Source organism: Gavialis gangeticus, unplaced genomic scaffold (assembly GCF_001723915.1).
Source record: "Gavialis gangeticus isolate Ggan-Ray unplaced genomic scaffold, GavGan_comp1, whole genome shotgun sequence".
Lineage (NCBI taxonomy): Eukaryota > Metazoa > Chordata > Crocodylia > Gavialidae > Gavialis > Gavialis gangeticus.
The window spans coordinates 23,792,293-23,806,605 of NW_017729033.1; the positions used below are offsets into that span (position 1 = coordinate 23,792,293).

At 43.7% G+C, this 14,313-nt stretch overlaps 1 long non-coding RNA gene across 1 annotated transcript in view; it reads right to left on the minus strand.

The window, feature by feature from the left end:
• The window catches only part of LOC109303721, a 17,568-nt gene extending 3,564 nt beyond the window's left edge, over nt 1-14,004 (minus strand). The window contains exons 1-2 of the long non-coding RNA XR_002099193.1: nt 13,993-14,004; nt 7,332-7,335 (exon numbers count right to left, since the gene is read on the minus strand). This is a non-coding gene — a long non-coding RNA (uncharacterized LOC109303721). The remainder of the gene's footprint in view (nt 1-7,331; nt 7,336-13,992) is intronic.
• Nucleotides 14,005-14,313: the final 309 nt, after the last annotated feature.

Here is a 14,313-nt window from a genome sequence, read left to right on the forward strand (position 1 = left end):
TATTCAGCTTATTGTCCACTTTAACGCCCAGGTCCTATCCTGTAGAATTGTTACCCAGCCAGTCAGTCCCCAGCCTGTACGGGTGTATGGGATTATTCCATCCTCAGTGCAGGACTTTGCACTTGTCCTTGTTGAACCGCATGAGTTTTCTTTTGGTCTGATCCTTGGATTTGTCAAATTTCTCTGAATCCTAACCCTGCTCTCAAGTGTATCTACTACTCCTGGCAGCTTGGTATCCTCCACAAACCTCCTGAGGGTGCACTCTATCCCATCTTCCAGGTCGTTGATCAATAGATTGAACAAAACCAACCCTAGGACCTACCCCTGGAGCACTCCACTTCATACCAGCTGCCAACTAAAAATCAGGCCATTGATTACTACCCTCTGAGCCCAACAATCCAGCCAGATTTCTGTCCACTTTACAGTCCATTCAACCAAAGTGTACTTCTTTAGCTTGCTTGCAAGAATGTTGTGGGAGACCATATCAAAAGCCTTGCTAAATCACTGCCCTTCTGGCATCCACAGAGCCAGGCATCTTGTCACAGAAGGCAATCAGGTTGATCAGACATGACATGCCCTTGGTGAATCCATGCTGACTGTTCCTAATCAACTTCTCCACATGCTTAGAAATGGATTCCTAGAGGAGCTGCTCCATGATTTTTCTATCCATGATTTTTCTAGGGACTAAGGTGAAGCTGACCAGTCTGAAGTTCCTTGGATCCTTTGTCCTCCCTTTCTTAGAAAATGGCACTATATTTCCCTTTTTCCAATCATTTGGGATTTCTCCCAGTCACCATGATTTGTCAAAGATACTGGTCAGGAGACCTGCAATCACATCAGCCAACTCCAGCACCTTATCTAACCCCATGGACTAGTACACATCCAGCTTTTCTAAGTAGTCCCTAACCTGTTCTTTCTCCACTGTCAGCTGCTCACCTTCTCCCCAAACTGTGCTGCCAGGTGCAATAGTCTGGGAGCTGACCTTGCCTGTAAAAACTAGAGTGAAAAAGGCATTGAGCACTTCAGCTGTCTCCACACTATCTATCACTAAGTTGCCTCCCCCATTCATTAAGGGGCCTATGCTTTCCTTGATCTTCCTCTTGTTGCTAATACACTTGTAGAATCCCTTGTTGCTACCCTTCACATCTCTTGCTAGCTGCAACTCCACGTGTGCTTTAGCCTTTCTGGTTTCATCCTTGCTTGCCTGAGCAGTACTATTATATTGCTCACTAGTCGTTTGTCCAAGTTTCCACTTCTTGTAAGCTTCCTTGTTGTGTTTTAGTTCACTGAAGAGTTCTCTGCTAAGGCAAGCTGGTGACCTGCCATATTTGCTAGGCTTCCTGTGCACCTGGATGGTTCATTCCTGTGCCCTCAGTAAGGTTTCTTTCAATACAACCAGCTCTCCTGGACTACTTTCCCCCTCAGAGTGACCTCCAAAGGGGATTTTGACCATTAGTTCCCTGAATAAGTCAAAGTCTGCTTTTCTGAAGTCCATGGTCTGTAGTCCGCTGCTTTCCTCCTATCAAAAATTCCCTGATCAGTCAGGTTACTCCCCTTGTGTCCCGGAGGAGTCGCCAATTGTTGACACTGAATTTTAGGAACCCAACCTTTATACCTTTGTTCCAGGCAGGCACAACCCTCAGACAGACCACAACACCTGCCAGTTGATAATAGGCAAATTTATTCATACAGAGTAATAATAGAAAAACAACAATACAAACAATCAATTCTATATACACCAATCCTAGAGCTTTCCCCCCACAAAAAAAACAGGCCTTTAAATACCATTTCTAAGCCAACAACTCACACCCAATTCTTCCCTTCACTGTGGCAGTCTTCACTGCTGCCCAAGTTGCCATCCACTACTGCATTCCCCACTGTTTGTGAGCAGCACATCAAGACTAGCACAGCCCCTAGTTCACCTCTCAACACTTACATCAGGAAGTTATCCCCAACACTCTCCAAAAACATCTTGGATTTTGTGTGCACTGCTGTATTGTCCTCTCATCAGATGCCAGGGTGACTGAAACCCCCCATGAGAACCAGGGCCTGAAATTTCTGTTTGAAGAAAGCCTCATCCACCACATCCTCCTGGTCTCATGGTCTATAGAAGATACCCCCAAGTCTCCATTATTCCAAGCATGTCATAGTTTTGTAACTGTGCAAGAACTTCCAATTCTTCCTGCTTGTCTTCCAGACTCCGTGCATTCATGTACAGACACCTAAGGTAACTAGCTGATTGCCCCACTTTCTCAGGAAGAATGAGAAGGCCTTACCTGTTGCCCCCTCCTGCTTGTGCTTCCTCCAGGTTAGCCACTTCCCCACTTACCTCAGGGCTTTGGTCTCCATTTCCCACCAAACCGAGTTTAAAGCCCTCCTTACTAGGTTAGCGTGCCTGTCTGTGAAGACGCTCTTCCCTCTCTTTGTCAGGTGGATCCTCTCTCTTCCTAGCCATCCTTATTGCTGGAACAACATCCTGTGGTCAAAGAAGGGACAGAATAGAATGGTAACCAAAAGCAGCAATACACTTCTTCCTCTCAGGCTGAGGGGAAACCAAGAAACGTGTTAAAATTTTGAGTCTTATTGACCAGCCTTATCCTACAATCTAGCCTTGAGTGTCTAGCATTATGTATCCTGCATAATAGGGAGAGTAAATCATGCCTGGTGTTTTGTGAGACTCAAAGTAGAATTTTAAATTTATTAATTCAGTAAAACAAATGTAATCCTAATTATAGGAAGCATACAAAAAGAAATCTCCAGTGCCCACTGTAAAACACCATTTTCTGACTGTTTGTGAAATGAAACAATGCTTTGAGTCCTGTTGCCAAATATCCCTAGCAAAACTAAATGAACAGCACGAATGGTTCAAAGACCAAGGATGACAAAGCCCATTAAACAATACTGACAGATGGTAGTGAAGATAGATTTTTTTTTTTGAAGATTACCAAAAGCTGAGCCAGCCTTTCCATTCTGGGTGGGTAGGAGGCAGGGAGAGAGGATCAGAGTTACTGGTAATTTCAATCCAGGGACTAAGAGAAAAAAATTGTGCCTCAAAACGTCAACACCGGTACCAACTTAGAGGTCTCGGAAACTTTTGGTTCCCACTAATTGCAAAGTATCTAGGTATTCAGTGCAGGAAACAAATCTATGCTGTGGGGAAAAAATTACCCTTAAAGGCTTCAATGGCAACTGTGGAAGCATTCTGCACCCAGGTAAATGCCAGCTGTGTTTTAAGCTTTGTCAACAGTTACTGGTAGCTGAAGGAAAAAGCTTCTTGCGCATTTCTGATCGAAACACAAACCAGAAAATGCAATAGAATTAGGAAGTGAAATAGTTTTTCCCATACCGCGTCCTTGTGAAGACTAGCCTGTGTTTCTACCAACTGGCCCTGAATACTCTAACAGCCCTCCAGAAAAAGCAAATATAAGTCCAGAAGTACCTGACTCCTTCCTGCTACCTTTGTTCCTGGAGCATTGATCTATTATCAGCTCATTTAAATAGTTTACAAAGTGCTATTTGGTGCTTCATCCCAAGGATCTGCCAACACATGGAGGGAGTATTTTGTGACTAATGCTCACCCACCTGCTCCAGGAGATTAAAGGAACTGCTGGAACAAAGCTCCTGTGAATTTGCAGTGGAAAAAGAAGGAAGCTGTTTGGAAAGCAGGTTATCTTGCTTATTCTTATTTGCCCATGTAAGGCCAGGCCCTAGGTTTGATCTCATTTCTAATTTAGGTAACTGAAACCCATTATTTTAATGCCTTCCTAATTGCTTTTGATCCATTCAGAACAATACAACTTTAATCTAGAAGCTGGCAGTATAACTACCCTGTGTTTTCAAATAGCTTTTTCTTCACTTAGAACTGTTGCCAGTTCTCATGTTTGTGTATTTTTCCAGCAGACTCGCTGATGTTTGTGTATTTTTCCATCAGCGAGTCTGCTGGAATTTGTTCCCTTTATTCAGGCAGTTTAGTCTTATGATCCCTCACAGCAAATACAATGAAACTATTGCATAGATTAGTGATTCTAGATCGCTTGGGATGGAATCTTTCCTTATTATTTACTTGGGTATAAATCTGTTACAAATCTCTTGCAGTGCTCAAAAGACTGAGACCAAATCCTTAGCGTTTTCTGGCCCTTTTGCTTTTTTACATGATTTATATAGCCTGATTTTCTTTTATGCATACATTGCCTTTGCTTTAGTCAGTTATAGCCTCCATGATCACAAAACTGGGAGGCTGGTGAACTGTTTTCTTCCCACTTGTTTTTAAAAATCTGTAGACCTGAATGCCAGTGACTTACCTGAGCTCACTCAGGAAGTCTTCAGCTAATCACAGAATTGAATCTGCTGTGTCCCATTTTCAGGCTGGCACGGTGGCACCAAAAGGAAAAGGATTCTTCTCAGTCTGAAAGTGTTTGTCCTTGACAGAAATCTGGCCCTGGAGGCTCACAGGGCTCAATATGTTACTTAAGACCAACTTAAGACTTCACGAGGGAAATCTTTAAATCCTTTCCCTCTGCACACTACCAAAGTCATATTCCCTTCTCACACAGGAATTCTCCTCCTGTATAATACAGACCATATAGATTAATGCAATTTATTTCCTATTGTGGAAGGAATGAGTCCTTCCTGCTATAAACTGACATAATGGTCTGTTTTGTTCCTGCTACCATGTACAGGTGACAGTGGTTCCAAAACCTGCCTGAAAAAAAGATGTAAAAAGGGGCAATATGAAGACCATGTCTCTAAGTGCTCCTCAAATATGCATGAAACCTGCTGGCTCTACTTAACACTGATAGGGGAAGATGAAATTTTGGGATGTTATTGGCATGTTAAGTTTATAGTGAGGTCAGTTGCAGTTCTGCCCTTAATAGCAATGGGAAGAGACGTGTGCATCAGCTGTTAATTTTATTTGCACAATAAGGCTAGGTACTGGCATTCAAAAAGCCCGAGGCAGAATTGATCTAAGTTACGCAGTTTTCTGTTAGTGGCATAGTTCAGGTGGGTAGTGAACAGAACATACATTCGCCCTTTGAGCGGGGAAGCAATTCTTAGACTGGGTTCCACCACTTTTAAACGAGTCTATATATGCCGAACTTCTGTTATGGGTAAGGATCAGTTTCCAATCACCTATACTGGTAAAAGTGTGACAGCTGTACCTGACTTAAAGGAATCGAAGGGAGCAAATAGGCAGTGAATTACATTAACTCTTCTTTAGAGCTAATTGGCATCTAATTATATGGTGTGCCAATTAATCCATTTTCCAGGGTAAGAATGAACATCAATTAAGACCAGTTATTAATGAAGACATAAATTAGATGTAGAGCTTGAAACACAGCTCTGTTTTTAAAGGACTTTACTTATAGGAGTGAGGCAACAAAGGACTTTGGTTATAGGAGTGAAGTGATATAGATAGATATAATACAGCAGTGGTTCTCAACCTTTTTAAACTGAAGACATCCATGCATTAACTTTTGTGACTCAAGCAACACCCTGTTTCAAAAACTAAATTATTACAGCACTTACCTCCTTACCGGGGGGGTCAGGAGAGTGGCCAGGCAGGAAGCTGAACTCTCACCTACTGGTACCCTTCAAAGGATCTGGCAGCACCCCATTTAAGAATTACTGAAGTAAACTATCTACATTGCAGGCCAAGAGTTTTGTGAAATGCAGTCCACAGATATTTTGAACACCACTGTGTGTCCACTAGAGGGGTTCAGCATAATTACAGCATGTAGTACAAGTGAGATTACAGTAGGTCTTGGAGGGCCAAACTCCGCTGTTCTATGTATTGTACAAATTCATAAGAGCCAGTCCCTACCTAGAAGAGTTTACAACTTAAACATCAGAGTAAGTAGGAAGACAGCACACAGAGGTGGGGCTAGAACCCCAGCAACGCAGCTCCCATGTAAATACCCTGCCAAAGAATATAGTACCCTATGGCAAGGTACAGACATTTCACTTTTACCAGTATAAATGATCAGAAACTGGTCTATACCCATAAAAGAACAGGAGTTTGGTGCACACAGACCAGTTTAAAAATGTTGGAACTGGATCCAAGATTTGCACCCCCCACCAAAAGGTGAACGTGTATTCTGTTTGCTACTGATCTAAACTATGCTGCTGACAGAAAACCACGCAACTTGGATTGATTTTGCCTTGAGCTTTTTGAATGTTTGTACCTGGCCTATGTATGTCCATGAGGTAAATGAGGGTGTGATGTGAATGTTGCAAAATAGCTAACACTCTACTCTCTTCATTGAGGTTGCTCTATTAATGAAAGTGGGGTAATCCTTAGAGTAACAAATGTGTAGTGGGGCAGTTGCTGTAGGGTTGCTGACATACTGTAAATTCATATATCTATAGTTTGTTACAGTGACATATTCACAGTCGCATACTCTAAAGACCACTTTGTTTCCCTCACGGTCTGAGCTGCATTTCGGAAAGTATTGCTTTTCTTGTTGAGTATAATTTAAACGGGTGAATTGTTTTTCAATATGCAATACCGATGGTATTTCCACTGTCTCATGTTCTAGCAGGTATACAAGGATTCCCCTGTCATTCAACAGTATTAAAAAAACCTATAAGCAGGAACAAGATCTCATCCATTCTCCCACTCCTTTTCTTTAGCCTTTATCATCCTCAGTAAAGGATTTGGCTCTGGTGTTTTATTTTACAATACACTTCGGGATTTCTCTACCAGAATGAGAAAGAGATGATGATTATTTAATTATTCAAAATATCTACTCATATTCCATAAATCATAATAAGGAAAACCCTAAAAGTCTAGCTGCTGGCTATGCATGGGGCATATGCCCAAGAACCAGCATCCAGAGATAGCAGAAGTGTTTCTGTACTGAGTTTTAATTTCCTTGGATCCCAAATTGGTCATCCTATCAGGAAAAAGGGGATGGAGGGAGGCTGTTTCCTAGTCCAGCCGGACTGACTTCCCATCCCCAGTGCTATCGTCAAAATGTTTCGACTTTCGAAACATTTCCACTAGCCTCATTTTATTTTGATGCTATTTGGACGGCCTTTGTTTCATTTTGATTTTGCTGTTTTGACCTCAGAATGAGTTGAAACAGTGTGAAAATGAAACGGCCGTCGAAATTTCGCACAGCCCTACTTCTTCCAAATCCCTGGTTTGCTGCAACTTTCCTGAGTGACTTCAGAGAAATCCTTCCAGTGGAACGCAGGACTGAGTTAGGTACTTCAGCATGGGATTCAGAAAAGTTAGCTTTCTGAACCAGAAGCCACCTGGAACCAGCTACCAGGAAATGCTGAAGGTAATGGTGTGTATCTTAGATCTCACTCCTCTCCAGGACTGGGACTTTCCTCCAAGCAGGACATAGAAAATGAAGCTGGTGAAAGTCCACACAGACTTCAAAAGGCTGAAGTCCCTTTATACATAGAAAACTAAAGTTGAATTCTGTCTTCTTCCTGATGGAAGTCAAACTTGTACCTCTCTCCTCCCAGGACCTTCACTACAAGCTATTCTGAGACAGGAGTCATTTTCATGCCTCCCATTATAGCTCTTTCACTATGCAGGAAAAAACTAAACCTGTAAAATGCATTGGATGAGAAGGAATATTCACAAAAGGGCCCATGGATCTTTGTTCCCATTTAAAGCACTCAGGAGAGGTGGATAGCCAGCCAGCCCTTGGTTCCCACCCCTGCTGCAAGCACTGTTTATACATTTTACATGGCACATCTGTTAGACCATTATTCTAAGAGACAATCTATATTGAAGCATGTGGTGTTTGAACAAATTCATTCTACTAAAGTTTTATGTGAAGACAGTGTAGCCCAGGGGATGTTCATGAACTGTTCATTCTGAACTTTCCATCAAGTCTTCAGTATTGAATATTTGATGTCTGAGATGTCTTGGTACAGGCAAAAATCAGAAAGCCATGACAGTTTTGTGAGAACATGTCAGTTTTGTCAAAATTTGGGAGCTATTCCAAATTGAAATGGAGTTAGTTTAAGGCTTTGCTTTAGAAAATTCCCAGCTACTTCAAATAACATTATAAGGGTTGAAAGAATGTTGGGGGGGGGGGGTTATGTAGTAGAAATCAGGTTATTTTTAAAAATATACAAACATCAAAATGTCCAGGAGGATACACACCTATTTCCTGCCAGTGAACCTGCCTCAAGGTCAAACAGCTTGGACCTTGGAGGCCCTGGCTCCCAAGAGCAGATGACGGGAGAGGGAGGGTCTGCATGGTGCTAAATTCCATAAGCAGCCATTGGCTTTAAGCACTATAGAAAAAGTTTAACCACTCAGACTGAAGATTGAAAACAGTGTCAGTTCAGTACTTTACCCAACAGTGGTAGTTTCTGACTCTGGAGAGCTCAATGTAAAGCCTATCTTAGAAGAAAATGAGTTTAAATGGGAGATAGGGGCATAATCAAGATCTCACATAAGTACTCAGCACTGCAGCCTGGGACCCTAAAATGATTTTTGCCCTGTAAGCATTTGTACCTACTCAACTTTGTTTGGATGAACGTTCATGACAGCAAATGGAAAAGAAGTGCAAATACAGCAAAAAAATGAGTTCTGTTCAGAAGTCATTAAAATGACTGAATTTCTCTGACTGCTCAAAAGAGCGCCTGCTCATACATACAATAGATATTAAAACAATCCTTAAAAATCCTCCTGAGAAGTATATGTAGGTGCTGTATTGATAGCTGTTTTCTTAACAGCTGATCCATTTTTGCTCTTTATCTTCCAGGATACAATAAGCACAGTTCTTTCAAGATGCTTGCATATCAAGTATAGGTTTGACTATGTGCCATGCACTGCACAGAATTTGATTAATGCCAGAAAATGTCATCTGAAAAGGGATGAGTGCTGTAGCTTTGATTACCTTGTATAAGTTCTTTCAGACACCCTGATGAATTGAATAGTAGCGTTTTATATTCGCTGCCTCATGCATAATATTTGCAGCAGTTATGAAAAACTTGTTTCACACTCAGTACACAGTCACCTCCTACTTGCTTCTGTAGTAGCATGCGATCTAATGTTTAGAGACACTGCTGTTTAAGCAAGGGACCTCACTGATGTTGGTACAGTTACTGACAAAACTGACTGTAAGATGAGCCAGCAGTGTCCTTATCTTTTCACTCACTTAGGGAAATCAAGGTCAGTTCAGCATCAATGAAACCTTCCTCTCTCCCTTGGAAAATCTAGTTCTTCTCATTTGGAAACAGAAACCACCACGATAAGCCAGCATATTAAGGAACGTAACAAGTGGCCAGTTCATGAGTCTTTACTAAATTTATTTACGTATAATAATTGCCCAGACACCAATTGAGAATAAAACCCTTTTGTGCACTTTGTTGCACAGCTATGTAAAACAATCCCTCACTGCTCTTTAAAAGCTTACCATTTAAATAAGGAAGATAGGATATAGGGTTATTCCCCCAAGGGGGGCACTCAAGGACTAAGAGCATCTCTGCCACAAGCTATTGTGCTAGGCAGCAGAGCTGTCAGAGGTGCTGCTATACAGCTCGGTGTGCATTTCCAACAGACTTGATGTTGTGCAGCTGCATTTGCATGGTCCAGCAACACAGGTGCAGGGGTGCAGCTGAGCCACTTCAGTTCTTAGGAGTGCTAATGAACTTGCCTTCAGTGTAACGTGAAGCAGTTTCAGCATGTTTGAGAATGCTGCTGCCTGGGATTGTAAGTCTGCAGTGTAGATGTGCCCTAAGGGCCTGTTCCAAAGATGGAGCGTAGCATCAGTTCATTTTGGGATGCTCAAAGCCTCTGTTCAGCTGCTGCTGAACACTAGCAATGCCTCTGGTTTCTGTTTAAAAGTTCCCCAGGTACCTAAAAGTTTTGCCTCGACACACCCAGAATCCATTTAACATTCACAGCTTGAGTTTGCTGTCAGACCTAAATCTGACTAGGATCCAGAATAACAACATGCCTCCTGGGGATTTCCAGAGCTGAGTGGGGAGGGGAAGGCTTGGAGTCATAGATGTAGGGTCAGAAGGGACCTAAGTAGATCAAGTCCGACCCCCTGCCCTGGGCAGGAGAGAATACTGGGCTCATACGAGCCAAGATAGGTAATTGTCAAGCCTCCTCTTAAAGACCCCCAGGGTAGGAGCCAGCACCACTTCTCTTGGAAGTTGGTTCCAGATCCTAGCTGCCCTGACTGTGAAATAATGTCCAGCCTGAACCTACTCTCAAACAACTTATGGCCATTGTTCCTGAGTCAACCTACACTCAGGACTCAAACACAGTCCCTGGCTGCTGCTGCCACTGCAGCATGGTCTGCTCAGACTAACTGTTGCTCCTCAGCAGCAGTGCAGTGTCTGCGCATCTATCTGTGAGGCTGCTTCTGTTGCTGGGGTGCAGACTCCTCATGGTGGGGTGCAGTTCTGGCTTCCCTACTAGCTTGGTGCCTGGGACTGGTGCCCTACTTGCCCACCCCATTACATTACTGGCAGCTTTACACCACTGCTAAAAAGAAAGGACGGGCTGACACATTTACATCATTTACAGCTCTGCAGAATCCAGCCCTGCTTACTGTAGTTGGGAAATGAGGATGATGTTCTAAATTTCTCATTCCTCACACTTTTAGGTCAAGCATGTAGGATCCAGTACGCAAATAGAGGGATCATCAGACCTAAGAAATTTTTACTGCAGCGTATGATCAAAGCACATTTAATCTTTTTCTCAAGATGATTGTGTGCTCTCTTATCACTCTCCCTGTTTGATTAACTAATTCTTAAATCCATAAAGCAAAAGTAGGATAGCCACAGAAGCACTTGTAGCATATATGCCCTGTGTAGAGATTGGCAGAGGAGTACAAGCATCTTTCTCCATGAATTCATGCAAGTGAAGAAGGCCCATAAGAATATTATTTGAAAGATGAATATTGAAGTTAATTGTGAATTCAGGAGATTAACTGGTATTTTATCACTCTTGATAACCACCCCTTCAAATCTATGAGAACTAATGTTGCTTAGGAACATACAATTATCATGCCTATAGTGTATTTTTAATGAACCTTAGTTCAGTTGGATCTCCATTGCTGTTAAGTTCAACTGAATTCATGAGCGAGTCTAAATTCTAATGGATTCCCTGTGTAAATAAAGATGGGCTACAAAAGAGTCGCTGCTTTTCAGTTTACTCTCCCATAGTATTCTGAAGTCTTCTTCGAGTTAACAATAAACCATTAGTCTCATTAAAAGGCAGGCCAATTTATTATTAGTTTTAAAAAGACACTTTTATTCAAGTGTAAATGACAGGATAATAGAATATATGTTTGACAGCTCACTTAGAAAATTGTAGCTTTCATCATCTTATGATAAATTTTTCCTAAAATAAAAAGAACACCCATGGAAGAAATTAGAATCAGTTTCTTAGATGGGTAGAGCAATAACCATGACAAGTAATTCACTTAGCTAAAGCAGCGTCTAGGATTATAACAGAGAAACACTTTGGTTCAGATCAGGTTTTATTTGCGTTGCATAAAGCAAAGTCAGAAATACCTGACAAACTACATTTTTAAAGTGTGCAAAACACTCAGTAAATAGAAAGGAAGAAAACACTCTCATTTTCCCCACTTTTCCAGCACATCAGGTTTTCAAAGGATAATAGCTTACATGACCATAGGAAAGCAGAGCTAGAAGGGACCTCCTACAGTCAGTTAGTTCAGTCCTGGTTCAAGGCAGAGTCATCCCATCTGAAAACAATCCCAAGTCAAGTATTTGCTTAACCTGGCCTTGAAAATTTCCAGGTATGGAGATTCCACCATCTTCCTAGATAGCCTGTTCCAATGTTTTACTACCTTCATAGCATGAAAGTTGCTCTTAGGGGCACAAACAAAAGTGCAGCTCCCCTCTGCAACTCACAATGCTTTGCAGGATGCGTTGATCCCCTGGACCAAACAGAAGTTCACTGTTGGGTCCAGAGGGAAGGGGAAGGGGTTGGGGGAACCCAGCTGTTGGCTGGGAGCCTGCAGCCAGTTTCCCCTAAAAATGGGCCCTCCTCCCTCCCAGCCCAGGCCCTGTTTTCAGAATGGGAGGAGGGAAAGGGAATGGAGGGAGCTCATTCTAGGGGTTTCCCAGCCAACACTGGAGGGTGGGGCAGATGGATTGGAGCCCCCCCCCATCTGGGGGGGGTTGTAATCCACCTGCTCTGCCCCTCTACTGCCAGCTAAAAACCCCTCCACACTGAACTCCCTTTGCCCTTCCCTTTCTGAAATCAGCTCTGAGGCTGGGAGGCAGGCAGACACAAGTTACTAAAGACCCTCATGCAATGAGATTTTCATGGGATTGACCCTTTTTAGAGTGCTTTACAGCTGTGTACTTCTGTTTGGTCACAGCTGTAGTGTGCTTCCAGAGGCCGACTCAGGTGAAAATGTTCACTTCTTTCTGCACCTCCAATTTCTACCCTAAATTTCCTCTGTCACAGCTTGAGGCCATTGCTTCTAGTCCTGTTACCTACGGTCACAGATAATAGCTGGTCACCACCCTCTTTGTGATCTTACTTCAGGTATTTGAAGGCTGTTATCAACACTACCCCTCGCTTTGCCCCCTCAGTCTTCTCTTCTCCAGTTAGGTCAGGTTTACCAGGCAGCTGGGCGTTTTTGTCATTTTCTGATGGAATCTTCCAAAACTGTCCATGTCTTTCTTAAAGTGTAGGGCTCAAAACTGAGCATAGTACTCCAGATGAGGCCTCATTAGTGCCAAATAGAGTGAAAAAAACACTTCCATTGATTATACAACACAGTATGCTGTTGGCTTTTTTTTCTTTTTACACAGCAAAAGCACACTGTTGGCTTATATTCAGCTTATTGTCTATTGTAACCCCCAGGTCCTTCTCTGCAGTACTGCATCCTGGCCAGTCATTCCCTGTATGTATTTGTGCATGCAATTATTCCATCCATCCCAAGTGCAAGACTGCAGTTGTCTTTTTTGAATCATTTGACTGACTGTAGATCAGCTCTCCAATTTATCCAGGTCACTGTGGTTCCTGAATATCTGGATTTCCACCCAACTTGCTGTAATCTACAAATTTGCAGACTGTGGACTCAATGCCATCATTCAAATCATTGCTAACAATAATCTTGTAACAAACTTATCTACATATCTGGAATACTTCATGCACAGGTACCTCTTTTGTTTAATTAAAAGCAAAGGCACAAAAACTAATCGTAAAATCCATTACCGTATTTACTCAATTAGAAGATGAGGTTTTACTACTCAATTAGAAGATGAGGTTTTACCCCCCATTTAACATGGGGGGAGAAAGCCCCTTGCCTTATGATCAAACACAAGGCAGCAGGGGACAAGTTGCTGCTGTGGCTCCAGCTCCAACTTGGGGTAGGAGCCAGAGCTGGAGCTGCCACCTGCTGCCCACCCCACCTCTGCATGCCCTACCACTCTTCCTCCGCAGCCCCCAGTCTCCCCCACCATGCCACTTCTCCCTCTCTCTCCCCATCTCTCATACTTCTCCTTACCTTTGCTCCATGTTGCCAGGCTCTGTCCTTGCTGCAGCCTGAGGCATGGAGCATGGGTCCAGCCTGGTCCCCTAGCAGTGGCAGAACCAGCATTGCTACTCCAGCCAGGCCCTGTAGCAGCCATATCAGATTTTACCCTTTACCAGACGAAAATGCAGGTTTCTTGTTTTACCAGAGAAACCTGTGGATTTTGCTGTGGTGGCAGAGTTCTAGCATGCAAGGGATTGGGAGGGAGCAGGAGGAAGGCCCCAGGCAGCCTGGAGTGCAGCTCCCATAGGGGGAGGTGGGATTGAGATTGAGAGGTATTGAGGCCCCTATAGGGAGGGAGGGAGTTGGGCAGGGCTGGGGCTGCTGCCCAGCCAGACAGTGCATGGGGCTTGGGACCCAAGTCCACAAGGCGTGGCTGCAGGGCCTCAGTGGGGAGCAGGATGTCCAGGAGTCAGGGTGGTAGGGCTGGCTCCCTGCCACTGTGTGCACTTCCGATGGGTCAGGGGGACCTGCACCCCCTAGATCTGTGCACTGGGCAGGTGCAAGCTGCCCTCTGTGGGCCTAGGCTCCACACCCTGCTGCCCTCCCCCAGGGCCTCCACAGCCAGGTGGGTGCGACCCAGAGCTGCAGGGCACAGCGGGGCTGCATGGGGATCTTCTTCCTGCTGCGAGTTCCATGCTGCTTTGGAGACACATCGCCTGCCTGCACAGCAGCAGTGAGGGGCACAACCCTGCGCTGCTGCCCCCACTATTGCCACACATGCAGGGGACATGTCACCAGGGCAGTACAGAGCTCACAGTGGCAAGGAGATCCCCATGCAGCCCTGCTCTGCCCTGCAGCGCCAGGTCACATC